This window comes from Hirundo rustica, chromosome 4 (assembly GCF_015227805.2).
Source record: "Hirundo rustica isolate bHirRus1 chromosome 4, bHirRus1.pri.v3, whole genome shotgun sequence".
NCBI lineage: Eukaryota > Metazoa > Chordata > Aves > Passeriformes > Hirundinidae > Hirundo > Hirundo rustica.
This window is the reverse complement of record NC_053453.1, coordinates 15,171,205-15,187,766: the sequence shown is the minus strand read 5'-3', so window position 1 is coordinate 15,187,766 and position 16,562 is coordinate 15,171,205. Positions and strand designations below refer to the sequence as shown.

At 41.9% G+C, this 16,562-nt stretch overlaps 1 protein-coding gene across 2 annotated transcripts in view; it reads right to left on the bottom strand.

Moving 5' to 3' along the window:
• GRAMD4 (GRAM domain containing 4) overlaps positions 1-16,562 on the bottom strand; it is a 75,407-nt gene that overhangs the window by 58,286 nt on the left and 559 nt on the right. The window lies entirely within an intron of this gene.

The following is a 16,562-nucleotide window of genomic DNA, read 5'->3' as shown; positions in this document are numbered from 1 at the left end:
AACCTAAAATTAGCAAGCTTTGTTAAATTAATTTGTCTGTAAATTGGGAATTTTAACTCCTGAACAGGAAGATAAACCTCATTGTTCCTCAGGACACCTATGTGGGAGAAAATAAAAGCGAGACACTGATTATGCCACCAGCAGAGCTGCACAAAAAACCTTGCATGAAGACTCTGCCTGCAGAGAGGATCTCCAGCAGCATGCATGGACTGGAGGAGCCACCAGCTCAAGCCGTGGCAGATATCCCATGAAAGGGTTAGCATGTTTACATGAACTTCTCCCTTCCTGGTCACCCACTGGGTCCTCCTTTCCCCCCTGCTGTGTTCCCATCCCAATCCCAGAGGAGCCCAGCCAAGCCTGAAGCCCACTAGATGACAGGCTGACACCAAAGGAAGCAACCCCGTTCATTTCTGCCACAGCCTTTATGTCACTTCATCACTCATGCAGCTTATCAGCTCATTGCTGAGCAACTAATTTTTGTGTTTGTTTTCTGGCAAGGTCAGTCTAATCAGAGCAGACAGGGACGCAGGCTCAGTCAGGGAAGCAGAGACTATTGGATATTTTGCCACTTCCACACAGGAAATGTTTGTGGTGGTGGGCAGAGGGAGAAAACATCCTTTTACAGCAGCCACCTGCATTCAAATCAGGTTAAACAACTGCAAAGCTTCACCCTAACGACAGTGTTTATGAAGCTGCCACAAGGCACATTTCAGAAACTGGATGCCAGAGCTTCAGTCTCTGCTCTGAAGGAGAGGGGAGAGTTTGTCACAGCTTGGCATAGACAAAAGGCTTTTCTCTGCATCCTTGCTCTGAATTCTGTCTATTAGTCAGGGTAGAGCTGAGGGTGAAGACAGGAAGATGAGCATCACCAGCTTAGCAAGAGCCTCTGCGTACAAGAAGGTTCAGACAGCTCAGAACTGGATGGACTTCCAACAGGTAAGAAGCTGGAGAACATGACAAGTGCTGCTCTAAGCAAGCACAACTTCTGCCTATAAAAACAGAGACATGGGGGAGACGAATGGGGAAAAGAACAGGACACAACTAACACAGGGTAAGATTAAGTTGTCACTCCATTTATCTTCTCTTCCACTGCTCAAATGGAAACTGTGAGAAGTCTAACTTGGCACAACACTCAGAATAATGCTGGTCTTTCACAATCTACTTTAAAATAAATATTTAAAGTCAGAAGTACATATACTGGCAGAAGCATCTCATGCAGACTAATGAGTTTATTAAGAAGGTAATCACTGACTGTTTAGAAAAAGTGTGAGCCCTGCCAGCCCTGAAGAATTTTGATTCTATGTTTTCAAGTTTAAAAAGGGCAAGTTATTGAGACCTCTTTGATGCCAACCTTTTCATCATCTCAACTACATGTTTATCATCTTCAGAGGAGTAACTACAGATAAATCAGAGAATGAAGGTACTGATAAAAAAAAAAAAAAAGACACTAGAAATGAGCTGCAATCCAAGCTTGAAAAAAGATTCTTTGAGAACAGCCTTCCAAGGTCTACACAGACTGGCTTGGTCCTAGCAAGCATTTCTTTGAGAGGACTCTTAGAAGCAAGTACCTCATCAGCTCAGCGTGTCTGATCATAGCTCACTCAGAAAGCTTTGAAAACAGAGCAAAGGGAACATAGCATTGTCTAGTTTTGAAGAACGTCTATGCATTCCTTTTTGTTTGTTGTGTCTATACACAAAGATGTACCCATGTTAAGCAGGACACAGCTCACAGCTAAGGACCCCAGCCTGACTAATCTCCGCTGCGCACGTACACCCACAGCACAGCTGAGAGCACAACCCAGGGCTGAAGAGAAGCCTGCCCCAGCCCCCAGCAACCTCTGTACCTCACACATGTGAGCAACACTTCCCCTGAGCCACGGTGCCAAGCCTCCTGTGCATTAGGACTTCACTTACGGCAAGCCCATACAGAAGGAATTACTCAAGCTGACAGGCAAAAGACCAGACCAACAACTCCTGTGTTAAATATGCAGCGATAAAATGAACTCCCCTATCTTTCGGACACTAAGAAACCAGAGGACCAGGTTCATACTTTGCAAATCACAAACCTATCAGGGTACCTCACTAAGAGCCAGAGTACAGCCAGATGGGTCTATTTTTAGGGTCTTCCCTCAATTTATGGAGATAATTCAGTAGAAGCCAACACTAGAATTTTGTGAGTATCCAGTTAACAGGAAACCATCCAGATGCAAGTGATCAGTGAAAGATTCCCAAGATTCAGTAATTTTGTGTACAACACTCTGTAACTTGTTCCTCCAAGTTTTAACTATCCTACTGCTGATCTGAGAATTCATTAACCTTCTGAAATGTGAAAGTTGCAAAAAAATCGTTTCAGTTATGCTGACTACAAAAATCAAAAGACAGACATGGCTGAGGAAAAGAACTGAGCATTTTACCAAACACCAACAGCTCTCCAACTGCCATGTAGTTATAATAATGATGTTAATACATTAAAGCTTTTTAAATTCTCCGCTTGTGGTTAAATACAACATTGCTGTTCCATGAAGAACTACAAACATATAGTTAGCACATGCCAATTACAACCACCACTATAATTCAGAATCTTTTATTTCCTTCCTGTATACTGGCCCTGAGCTTACTAAGAATGTGTATAATCCCCAAATCACAGACACTTCCATGCAAGAAGCAGAGCTGCTGTTCATTCTATTCCTTGTCCCTCTCCCCCAGCAAAAACCTGAAAATGCTTCTGAAGTTGGTGCTACAAGTACACAGGAGAGGGAAGGGGGGAAAAAAGTTAAAACACACCACAGATTACACAAGTTTGCGGTGTTAAAATTACTCATCATGTCAACCTCTAAATGAAGGCGCGTAACATATTGTGTAAAAACTTGCATAAATTATGTTTAAAAGGACAGGCATGACACACAAAGATGGGATTTATCAGACTAAGTCAAATGAAGGAAACACTGAAAGATCAAATCTTTTACAATAAGTCTGGCTTCAGGCTTCAGGCATCTGTCTGTACTATACAGCCACTTGTAAAAGCCATATAAACTATTCTTTGAAATCTTACCACAGAGTAAAAAAGTCAAGGTCAAGCTCCCACCAGACTGACAGCAGCTCTGCTGGAAAGTAGCACTCTGGAAAGAGCCTCCTTCATTCCACCCACACAGCTTGTCAAAAGATGAGAGAGATATTTTACTCCATGTAGAAGAGTTAGGAAATAGCAGAGGAAGTTGTGTGACACAGGAAAGCACCAAACTTGGTCTCTAGTTATCACGGACCCCTCCTGCATTGCTTCTGACTGGAACCCTTTATGTAAGTCCAACTGCACTGCTGTTACATTTGCTGTAAAGAGAAAGAAATCACTGTACCTGAGATATGATTTTGATATCTGAACTGCAATTACTTGTTTAAATAATTAACCTTGGAAAATGGCAGGCTCGAGATTGAAAGGCCCTGCTCTCAAGGTATTCGTCCTTGCAGGAGCAAACCCCTATTCTATGACATTTCAAACTTCATCATTCCCACAGTAGCCAGAATATCTGCTCTTTGTCCCCATGCTTACAATAGAAATCCAAAATTTTTAAAGAAACAAAACCCAAACCAAACTCCCATCTAGTATAGCCATACCAGGGGACAGAGAGTACAGTCCTGGGAGAAAACAGATCCCTAAGGAATAGAACCACAATCCTGCAAGTTAACTCTTTTGTTCAGTAAACTGCTTGGGTCGTCTGCCGTAACTGCTCACCTTTCATTTCACAGGTTGGTTTTAACATACATTGGACAGCAAAACTCAGTAGAAATCTTTGCTATTAAGTCTGATTCTTCCAAGAACCAGCTGTTGTCTGGATATCTCCACATTCTTTCCCAACAAACTCTGCCTGTAGTATCAACTGCTGTCAAAAAAGCCAATTTGGGTGATACCACTAACTTCTCTAAGAAGAGGACTGAAGATGGACACCAGTCCAACACAGGAAAAGGTTGCCAATACATGCTTAGCAGAAGTGAGAGTTAAACAGGCAACTGATGGAGAATTATGAAGGTGAGGCTGAGCAAAGTCTATCCCCTCACCCCACCAACAGTTACAGATGGGGACCACAGCCTATGAGGAAGTAAAATAACCAAAAGGAAAAAAAAAAAAAAAAAAAAAAAAAAAAAGACGTTACTCAAGTTTCCCATATATTCTTGTATTTTCTCCCAGATCCTATTAGTTGACAAAACCTATTTCATTTTGCAAACAAAACCAAAAAACCTCATCACTCAAGACACTCAACGCTGCTGGAAATGAGCTCCAGCCAGCAATGATAACCCACTCACCCTCACACACAGAGCAGCTCAGCTCCCCACCTTCAGCAGCCTGGTGCACACGCTGGAACAGGGACAAAAGACGGAGATGTGCGGCCACATTCTATGAGCAATTTTGAGGCTCCCTTAAAGCATGAATAGAGTCAAGGAAAACTAATTAAAAAAATCCATAATTTCAAGAAAACACAGAAATTATGCTTTACGTAAGTCTGTAAGGAAGATACAAAGCCTCTTCCTAACAATAAACCAAACAGCCGAGGTTATTGCCATAAGCTTACCCAGTTCATACTAACTTGGTCATATTTGTAAAAAATGGTGCTTTTTATATTCTGTTGCCTCATAACTGCAGATGACAAAAGGTTATGCACACGAGTTAACAACTACATTTCTGAAGCTGCTTGAAACAACTGGAACAAGATTATCATTGAGCAAGTCTTTAAATAAAGCAGGGCATTCAACAAACCCAGCTGCACTTCTCTGCAAAGGGGGAACCTTTCACCACCAAAGTAGATACATTTGCTAAGTGCCATTTCTCCCAAGAGAAGCCAGCTCCTCTCTTGAAACAGTTCTACTAGTATGTTTTCCACCAGGTTTCAACATGAGATGTACTGAACACATGGAAAAGGAAAAAAAAAATAAATCTCTGCCAGATTGGTCCATTTGATCCCAAACATGGGGTAGGTAACACATGAAAATCCAGTAGTGTCTGCACTTCACAGATGAGCTCTTTGGTTTATTAACCAAGCCTGTAAAAGCACTCTAATTACCATACTTTTTCTATGCTCTATTACAAAAAAAACCCCAGTACTTTCTTGTCTCAAAATGTCAGAGATCCAACGCGAAGCCTGTCAGGCTGCTAAGATAATCCAAACCCAATGACAGCAAATAGCAACCTGGCACACGTTGAGCCTTCAGACTCAAAATAGATTTAAATTAACACAAAGATAGCAGGAGAGAGTTTAGTAACAAAGTCAAGAAACCAAGGGAGAAGAAATAAGATTATATCAGTCATCATTTCAATCAGACCAAACAAGTTAAAAGCCAGCCAGAGGATGGCATTTACGTCTGCCTCTAAGGCTGGGATGAGGGCCAGAACTACACTCCTTGATCTGACTTATTTATGCCATGCTGACACTTCAGCTGGCAATGATAAAGGTCCAAAGGTCAAAGTACTGTGAGGCACAGAGCCACATACACCCAGGGTATCTTTCCAAGCTATCATGTCTGGGGTGGGGAAGCAAGGAGCAGCGAGCCATAGTCCTTGCACCCATCCACCCACCTGCCACCATAAAACCACTTCAGCTGTGCCCATTCCAAAGCTTCCTCCGTCCACAAGGGAGATTTCTGGAAAGAACCCATTGTTCAAAATGGTGTGTTTTTCCACGTGAAAGCCAGAGAGAAGCCAGCAGTCCCTCAATGTTAAAACTGTGAGGCCACCTCACCAGCTGAAGCCCAAAGACCTCATGAAAACTCACTAAAGAATGTGGGGATGGAGTATAATTGAAGGCAGAGAGCGACGGTTTTGGCACTTCTGTCAGTTTCTTAACTGGGATTTCTTCCAGCTCAAACTTATTCCAAATTACTTAAATAATATTCACCTATTTAAATCTTGGAATTTTAAAACATAAACCATAGACTTCACTTCTCAAGAAGGATCCCAAAAGCTGAATTACAAGTCAGGCTCAAATTCCAATATAGGGATATCAAGCCTTTTGTTTATACTACACAAATGTTTTAACAGGTACAGTCTCTCAAAGTCATGGAAACTTGGAATTCTGAGACTTTTTGCATTAATGTCAGAAGTATACTCAAGACTGCAGAATATGATGGAATTACCAGCTAGCACTGAACTCCCACTAACCTCTGATTTGCTTACATGATTGGCATAAATGTTTAAAAAGAAAAAAAATGTTACACCACATTATTCTTGAAAATGTGAGGGATCTCCAGAGCAAAATATGCCCAAAAGCAAATTACAAAACATCAAAATTGGTGAGGAGAAAGAAAAAGGAAAACAAAGATGCCATCTCTGGGTTTTTTTGTTGCAGATACCTGGAGCCTCCATCCAGCTGCAGATCTAGGCAGATGGACTAAACTTGAGCAGGGACTTGGATGGCTGGAAATTGGAGTCTGCTCTAAACAACACCTTAGTCTTGGAAGAAGAATTGAAAAGTAACAGGGACTGGTTGTCTTTAGGGTGAAAAGAAAAGTTGTAAATATAAAATGAGGGGATAGTTCCATCTCCTACTGATACCCCTGCCAAACCATTCAATTTATTGGATAGCAAAAAAGCTTCAGAAACTAAACAGCAGTTTTAATCAGGGACTGTTGTAGCTTTTAAATGCCGCACTCAACTTTGACACCCCACGGCATACCAGGGGCATCAAGCTTTTCAAAAGACGTATTGCAACAAGCAAAGTAAAAACCTATCCTTACTAAAACCCCTTCCTTCAGAAGAGGCAGGCACACAATCCAGAGACATGAAAGCAAGTTTTTTCTGAATTAGGAGACTGTTTTCTAGTAAGTGTGAAGGTTTCTGAATGCCCAGGAATCACAACTGACCTCAGGATCAGAAAGCTGGGTCTGATTTGTATATAACGAGCATTAAGAACTTTGACCAAGAGCTCACATATCTACAGAAAAAAAAAAAAAGTCTCTGGATTCGAGATATAGTTAACAAGCCTACGGAAGAGGTCGGACCACATCATACTGGCATTCTTACACAAGGGTGCACAATGGACTATAATCACATTGCTAGTTACCACTGCGTTTTTCAAAACAACTTTTACTTTAGAAGTTGAATCTACTAGTAAGTCCTTATTTAAAAATAAAAATAAGCTATTCCAGTTATCAACTTGTAAGAAGGAAAACCTTGTAGCTTGTAGCTACAAGCTTGTAGCTAATCTACCTCAAGAGTTAATGTCTGGTGCTTCCTCCATGGTTCAGAAACATGAGCGATGCATCTGTTTCCTACATGCAGTCTCCCATGTCCCATTGCAGATAAAGAGCAATCAGTGGTCGTTCAGTCATCTTCAAGGCCAAACCCCTTCACAGTGTTTCCAGTAAGTAAATGTGTCTTTAACCAACTTTTCATTTGACTTTCACAAGAATGCAGTATAAACCCATAGCAACTTAACCACTGATTTAAAAAGTTCTAGAAAACATCACTCTCTGTAACTACCAACACTTAGTTCTGCTGGAGTTTTTTGAAATGAGGAAGTCAAAAAAGCAAGGAAGCAGACACTGGGTTTTGTGTCAGTCTATGTAGCATTTTCAAAACTCATCTAACACAACTGTTCAACAGTTAAATGTGCACACAAAATTGTTTGTTCAGTGAATGAGGTCTGCTGTACTTTTATATTAGCTCTCAGATGTTATTATGAACTTCTAGCCAGATGAGAAGAAAGCCTCCTTCAGGGTAAAACAAACAGCTGTAGTTTGTTTCAGACAATAAGGAATACAAACTGCATGGAAGGATTTTCCGTCATTTAACTGTCACTAACAACAGACTAATGAGTCACAGACAACAGCTTAATACTTAGAGCTTATTGCTAAAGAAAAAAATATTTATGCAATTTCGAGGTATTCAAAACAAATGAGTTTTGAATAGATCCCTGTAGTGTCTCAAACCAGGTTAGCTGTACGCATCCAAGTGAAACTCAAAGTAGACACTGGACACAACCAGGCTTGCACTGCACCAGGAAAACCAGACTGAAAATGTCAGCCATTGTTTTGTGCTCAAAAAGCATATACTGTCCCTGCTCTCCTTTAACAGAGGACTGCAAGGGCCAGAGAGCTTCACCAAGCAAATTCAAACTGCTAAACAAAGTAAACTCCACATTCCTCCTGTAAAATATTCCAAGAAATGGTATTTGTGCCTCATTTATTTTCAAGAGGGATAAGTGATCCAGCATTAGACAGAATATTTGTTGGCAGAGACCTCAAACTGGGGAAAGATCGCTACTGGAAGAAACAGGAAAGAAGCAGTAATAGCTTTACAAAAAGTGTATTTGCTGTAAAAATATTGCCTAATATAGTTTTCTGGGGAAGTTTAAACTATCCCACTTGGCTGGTTATTCCCATGACTGAAAGTAAAAAGAACTGTTGAATACATGTACAATCATCAGCGCCATAAGCAACTCTGCCAGGGAGGGAAGACAAAGCTTTTCAAAATAGGCTGAGCCCCTTCTTAAGTACCAAAAGCTTTTGTATTCAGAACATTTCTTCCAAATAGAAAAGGGCTTGCTCCAGATAATCTGAAGAGAACAGAACTCGCATTTCTGCAGTGTTTTGAAAACTCTTGACATTAGCTTTATTTACTGCAAGCTTCCAGGAAGCTCTTACATCTGAAGAAAATCTTGCAAGCACAGCACCTTGCAGCAGCTGGCAGCTCTCTTCAAGGATCAATATGTCCAATCACACTGTTCATGGCTTGTTGGGAAGGGCGTTCCCCACTGCACTACCACAGGCAATCCCACAGAGCTGCTGAGACCATGTGGGGTTTTACACAAAACCAAGCCACACTACATTCACGCTACATTTTTGTACAAAAAGTGATCTTGGACACTTGGAGTTATCTTCTAGTTTACTTTGTAGATTAGCTTTTAAAGGAGCACGAGATATAGGATAAAAGCACTGCAGAAGTGCAAAGAGTTATAAACTTAATCCAACTGTAGTAACACTTGCAAGTGGTTTAATGCTTTGAAAAGTCAGACTACATAAAGAATGTATTCAGATTGCCCTTTTTTCCTGCTCCTTCCAATGACATGATCCTTGCAGAGTGATACAAGACTTATCAGTCGACAGAGATGGTTTCTACTATTATCTGATGATCCCATCAGTTCAAAGACACCCTAGTGTAAGTCCCATGAGGATGCTTTGGATGTTTTGCTGCTCCCAAGTTCCACACTTCTTAGCTATCTTTGCTCCACACAAACAGGATGGCAGCTGCTGGGAATCACACAGCTAAAGACAGCAAGGTACATGCAGACAACTACTTCAGTCTCACATGGGAAAAGGTGAGCAAGAGAGAAGATGAAGAAAGCCCCTAACAAAAAATGAGTTCAGAGATAGGACTGTGGACTGCAGATCATCTTGCACTTGATTTGAACCAGGTAAAGGTTGTGTTCACCAAGGGCCATGTAACTGCAAGCAATGTCACATTGAAGGTACATAGCATTTCATCTTTGGGTGATTAAAACGCTATTTTTTTTCCTGTTCCAATCTGGTATCTCATTGCAATAGCTGTGCATTTCACAAAATGCTCAGGAGCCCAGGCTATTTATTGTTCCCTGCACTACCAGATTGGGGTTATAGGTATTTTCAGACTGGTCTCTGCTGCTAGGCTCAAACTGGACATCCCATCCTCTCCAGACAACACAGAAAGCATAAACTCACCCATTTTCTGGGTTATCCTTGGAACAAAATCTGACATTGGTAGTGGTCCCGCTACTACAGAAGTGTCATGGGAAGCAGCTTTACTTAAAGCACACAACCATACAGTTCCCTGGATTCTGATCTGGAGCAAATTACAGTAAATTACAGAGTTTAGACACCTTCATCAGTCCTAACATACCCAGGTGGGTCCCTGAAGCTGTACAGCTACAGACTGTACAACTCTAAAAAACAACATGGAAAAAAAAGATATCCTCATCAGGCTTGTAACACAGCAGCAGGGACTACTCAAGGTGAAGTCCAAAAAACACCTATATTTTAAGAGATCCTTCTCCAGACACCTCACGTTTCCCCAGCCCTCCTGGCTATGACACTCCTGAAAAACTGCTGACAGTTAAAAGTCTGCACACCTCTCCATAGCCCCGTGATACTTCCCCAGGAATTACAACACACACTTTTAACCTTGAAAAGTGCACCAAGGTATTTTAAAGCAGTTATTGTGCACACGTGGGAATGTAGAGAAGAGATCCAGAGAGCAAGGCAGGAAAACATTCAAATCATTTTTCAAATGTAGAAGGAATGTGGAGCCTCAGGTAGTAAAATTCATAGTGAGAGGCTGAAGGACTTTTTTCTGAAGGTACCTCTAAAGCTAAAATTCTCTTACGTCAGCTTCTTCATACACATTTCTAACTTAAGAAATCAGTTTTCAAAATTTAAGCTAATGATAAATTTTAGCTTATGAATTAAACCCTGCCTTGAGAGCACCTAAAGATGTTTGTGTATACTTCACTGAAAAAGCTGGTATTAATTTTCAATCTCTGAAAATTGGTCGGTTTCCAAACCAGCGAATTTGATGCGTTCTGTATGTCGGTAACCCTGATATCTGACATGAATATTGAAGGAACAAGTGGCTTTTATAACATGGTAAAATGCCAAGCATTAGTAATGCTAGATACCAATACAAACTGCTGATACTCCTGTCAAGAAATCTGGTAAGACATTTTCAGCAGCTGGAAACTAATTGCACTCAGTCAATAATTGCATGCATTAGGCCAGCATGAAGAGTATGGTTTTGTTCTTTCCAATTAAGGTAAATACAGACCTCTGATGTTGTGAAATTACTTTTGGAAGAATACTAAGAAAATTTGAAAGGTGCCTATTAACCACTGTATTTGGACATAGAGAAGGCAAGCAACTGCCTGTCACCCTGGTTTTTCTGAGTTTTCTAAAGCCTTTTGATTGTTCATAAAATGGAGTCAGACCTTTTAGCTACTGTACAATATTAGGAGCAGTTTTCGCCTTTTCTCACACATGTAACATAAACAAATCCTTTGTTTTTCATTCTCTGTCCTTTGCATATTTCTAACCCGAAAAGAATTGTAACTGACAGTTGGTCTGGCCATTCGGCTGGGAGGTGAAAACTCCAGAAGCCAATCCACAGCCAGACCCACAAATGTATAAAAAGTAAGAAATAAAGAGGCAGAGGGGGTCTGGGCTTGGCTCAGCCTTGAGCTCTCTTGGAGGAACAACTCTGCCCTGCGAAATCTCTCGTCTCCGTGTGATTGCTTTGCGTATCCCGATCACAACTGCCAACTGCTTTTTTGACATGATTTTGCTATATTCTTTAAGAACCTTCAAAAAACCCTACCTTAAACAACCACACGTATCTACATAAACAGGAGGGAACACTTAATGGTAAAGAAATGAGCATCCCCTCTCAAGAAGTCTGATATAAAACCCAAGGATAAAGTGATAATTTGTGCTTTATGGCTTTTTTTCTTCTTGTTCTCTCTCCCTCCTGTCCATGACCAGTGTTAGCAGCATTACACCAACATCTTTACTCTCCACCTAGAAGCATTCACCTAAAAATAGAAACCCTGCTGACCTAAAAAGAAAGCCCCTGTTTACAAATTCTGCATTTAACATCAACTACAGAATTACCCATATACACACACAGCATCCAAACTTCCCTCTGTTTAGTCTACAGACAGCTGCTCACCTCCAGGCTCATCTCTGGGGAAATGCAGTTACGCAGAAGGTGCCCATGGGCCAGGCAGGTCAACCCCCCGAGAGAACCAAGCCAGCCCACAGCAGGAATGTGCCCTCACAAATGTAAGTACACATTCATTATAAGCTGCAATGAGCTCTGTTTCAGACAGGAGTCTGTATCAACACACCCCAAAAACATGTCTCCATGTGACTCAGCATCCAATGTTACGCTTATTAGGCATGTGTAGCCAGTAAACCTAGTCATAAATCCCTTAATCACAGGTCAAAAGACTTGTCAAAGCCTGCACTGATGGGATCAGGAAAATGCTGAAGTGTTTTAAACAAGGAACATTGGCTCCTATGGAAGGGCAAAAGTACTCAGAAGCTGCATCAGTGATTTACAGCACCAAAATGATCTCTTGGACCTGCATCCAAAAAAACCATATGCACAATTTACTTTAGAAGTTTCTTGTTTTTAAAGTATAGTGGGAAACATGAGGGCACAAGAGTAGTACTGTGCCCAGTTCTGAGGACCCCAGAACAAGAGATACATGGACATACTGGAGGTAGTCCAGCACAGGGGCTGGAGCATCTCTCCTGTGAGGAGAGGCTGGGAGAGCTGGGACTGTTCAGCCTGGAGAAGGCTCAAGGGGAGGATTTTGAAAATGTATATAGAAGGCTGAAGGGAGGCTGTAGAGGGGACAGAGCTGGGCTCTGCTCAGTGGTGCTCAGTGACAGAAGCAGAGGTAATGGGCACAAACTGAAACACAGGAAGTTCTCTCTGAAAACAACGCAACACTTTTTTTACTGTGGGGGTGACTGAGAATTTGCACCATCCTTGGAGATACTCAAAAGCCATCTGGACTTGCCCCTGAACAACCTGCTTTAGCTGGCTCTGCTGGAGCCAAGGGTTGGATCAGGTATCTCCAGAGGTCCCTTCTAACCTCAGTCATTCCATGATTCTGTGAAATAAAAAGACAAGTTCTCTTCAATTACTGATGAGACACCGAACAAATTTTAAAAGAATACATCAAACTTCATCTAACCTGTATCTACAGGTGAAGTGTTCTTTATGGGCCATCACAGAAAACTTTCTGCATTAACCTGGAATTTATAGAAAGTTGCAACTAAACAGAATTTCAGTTTTTATTAAAATGCAAATTAGTTTTTAACCTTAGAGACAATTTTAAGTATTCTCAAGGCATGTTTAGAGAATACTACTTGTGGGGGATTTTTTACTCATTAACACAGGCAGATATTAAAAATATATAGTGACCCAAGATGCAAATAGAAAGGATTTTTCAATGCAAGTGAACAAGTTGTGAATCTTTACCTTCCATTATCCTCACAAGCAAAAAAACCCTGCATTTTCAATCATTTAAGCACCGCTGAAGATCTTGTAAGTCATGGAATTAAATTTACTGCTCCCAGAGCACGCACCAGGAGAAAGGATTGGGTGCTCAAGAGAGAAGGGGAAACACAGCAGGAGTGCTCCCACCCACAAACACAGTATTTCTGATTTGCATCTGATAACTGCTCTTTCAGTTTAGTCAAGACAAGAAGATTTACTGTGCAAATGAAACCGTACTATTAAGGTGAAGAAAAACATCCAGAATCTACTCTCTCTGAAGACTGCAGATCCTGTTAATATTCATGAAGTCTGAAGTAGCTTCAAAGACTCTTTGCCTCATTTTCTTATGTCATAACAAAAAGCAGCACTAAGTCATTAAATTTTAAGGGGAGTTCACAACTAAAATGTAATTCTTTTGGTAAATTCTGCCCTCTAGGAAAAGGCCTAATTTCTTTGGTTTGTGTGTGTGTCCTACGGCAATGGTAATGAACACAAGGTGCAAGGAGAAAACTTGCACGTTCAGAAACTTCAAAGACCAAAACACATAAAAACCTCAAAGCACCCAACATTACAACTGAAGCACTACATTTTTGTCTGTATTTCTGCACACAGATTATTTCATGGATTAACCTGCCAGGTTAAGGGCGGTGGGCAGAGAGAAAATCTGTTTTGAAAAACCCTGATTAAGCACTTACTGTTCAAAGCTTTTCCTCTGATCAAACTCTGTGTCATAAAAATAACACACTAGAGAAAGTGATCTCTCCTCCTAGCATGGACGCTGCCATGCAGATATTCTATAGCTGCAAAAATCTATGTAGGAAAGAAACAGAATGAGTGTTACAGGATAAAGCTAGAAAATTGCACACTTTATTTGGGCCAAATGCAGGTTTGGACAAGAGAGCCTCCAATTCAAGACGACAGAATTCCCTGCACATAATTCTGGAGTATTTCGGTTAGAGCCAGGGCTTTCAGGACCTTGAAGTTAGAGAGCGTCGCTGCTAAGTCTGATAAATACTAGGGGTAACGAGAGCGAGGAAGAGACCACAACAAACTATTAAATAGCTATATAACTTTAACCCCAAAAAATCAGTGAGGTATGTTTGCCCTTGACTCAAGCCTTCCTGAACAGTATTTATTACCCTGACGTATAAAAAACAAAACATCAGGAAATGTGATCTAGTACTCCTTAAATAAAAAATTACTCACTGTAAAATTGTTAATGGGAACACATGTTATGCAAAACAAAGACTGGTGTTCAAGAGTCCCTGTAGACTTCGGGGTGATATAGTCAAAAAATATGTGAATTTTCAGCAGGCAAAATAGGGAGAAATGGGATTTTTGTTATTCTTCCAACAGCTATGTCATCACTTTGGGGGTTAAACAGTAAATGCCTCTCCCTAGCTTTGAAGTTTCTGTATTAAGGATTGAATATTCAAGTACCAGAATGATGCTGAAGACACACCACATACAGGCAGTATCACATGTATGTACTTCGTATGTATCCAGCAGACAATGTTTCATACCCAGGACCTACACCTGACCTTTAACAGCAGCACTAACCACTTCTCAGACACTGCAAGGGTTCCCTTGCCAAAATAAAGTATTCCAACTGGGTTGTTTTGGTTTGTTTTTTCCAGGTCTCAAACAACACTGAATCTCTTCAGCACGTAATACTGCTCCAACCATTCATTCTTATAATGAACTCCTATTCCTATAACCTTTCAGTATCACTCACGGGAAGAAAAGCGGTAGGGGCAGGGAACAGTTTCTGCTGTATATCACTAGGAATTAGTTTCCAGCTGGAAAGACAGCAGGGCTGCCAGTCAGCCCCCCGATTTTCCCTCCTCATTTGGGATCTCCCTTCTACCAGTCTCTTTGAAACTGGGTCCCATGAAAGAGCAGGGCCAGGACAGGCTTTTCTCAGCTGCTGCTCTTAATTCATCACCCCCCACAGGAACTGATGTCAGGTCATCAGGACACAGCGATGCTGGCAAGGCATCAAGCAGGAGGTCAAAGTCTGAGTGATGCCTTCACCCAGAGCAGATGCTGAACCATGCAAAGGAGTGGCACACATACATCCAAACAGCAGCAGCCACCCCCTGACCACGGACATGCTGAGCAGATCACCCCTCAATAGTGCCACAGTTAAATGAGGAAAAAAAACAAAACCAAACCCATCAGTCTGATACCTGAACTCAGGATAGTCCCACCTACCACCATCAGAAACCAGCTCCAAGAGCTCACCTGCAGAGCGGGATGCATGACATGGCTCACTTCAGTTCAGTCTGACATCCCAGCCCAGAACCACCTTTATTAGGGCAGAGGGATGAGCCAAACATTTTTGTGGCCACCGTATGAAAAATAGTGAAACATAACTCAGGCTTTCATGGAATTTTGCACAATTCAGTGCCATAACAACATCAATTTTGTATTTCATCAGTTTCAGAGCTAGTAGCTTAACTGTCAGCTTCCGAAGAAGACATACTAGGACTAAAAAAAAAAAAACCCTCCCTTTCTGAATAACTAGATGTGATATTTGATAACTGAATATGGCATTAACAATAGTAGTTAAGCTAACGCTTCTAATTCTGTGGAATGAAACTATCGCATGTTAAAAGCAAAGGCAGGATACTGCCAGATAATGCAAAGCACAGAGACCTGAGAGCCCTACTTTATTAAATATTTCCTCTCCTCATGCACATCTCAACTACCACTGGAAATGTGATACCGAGAACTTGTCCATCATTCATTCCATAATCACACAAGCTTAACTGTACCACATCTACTCATCTAAAACTCCTGAGCTGGATCAAGAAGGCAAGACAAAAAAACATGACAAAAAGCTGTTATTTCCCATTTGCCCCATTTGTGCACACAAGCTCAGAGATGACCCACAAGGAGGACGCAGAAGGCCACAAAATCTACGCATACCTATTGACCTGTCTGAAGGAGTCCAGGCTGACAGCCTGAATTGCAAAACAGCCATTTACCATGCCATCCTCTCTGTCTCCTTGCAAGTAAGCTCTCCAGCACCATTCCTCTGCTTCTACTGCTCCAGCACTGCCGTGCCTCATCGCTCCACACCAAGATGCATCCAGACACTGCACGCTCTGAGGAATCAGTGCATTGCTGGCTGCTATTTAACATGAACATGTGGCTTGCCCTGGATCGGCTAGGCACAGCTACAGCTCAGGAATCTAACCTCACAGCAGAGCCCGCATTCCCAGCTCTTACTGCTAAATCGGATGCCACCCAGCTGCCACCCCGGCCGGGGGCGGGAGGAGGTAGAGGAGGGTGTGACGCAGATCGCGCTGCTCTCCCTCGCCAAGGGAGATCCCTGCACGCAGCCGGGGAACACCGCCGAGCGGAGCCAACGGCCGGGAGCGCGGCTCCGGCAGCCACAGGCGCCGGCAGCCACCGCACCGTCCCCAAGACAACAGCTGCGGAGCCCAGATAGGTGGGCTGCGTGTGCACACAAGGATGTGACCTTTACCGGGTTCACCGCCGCCCCGTGCGCTGTGTTTACTACAGCCGGTGCCTT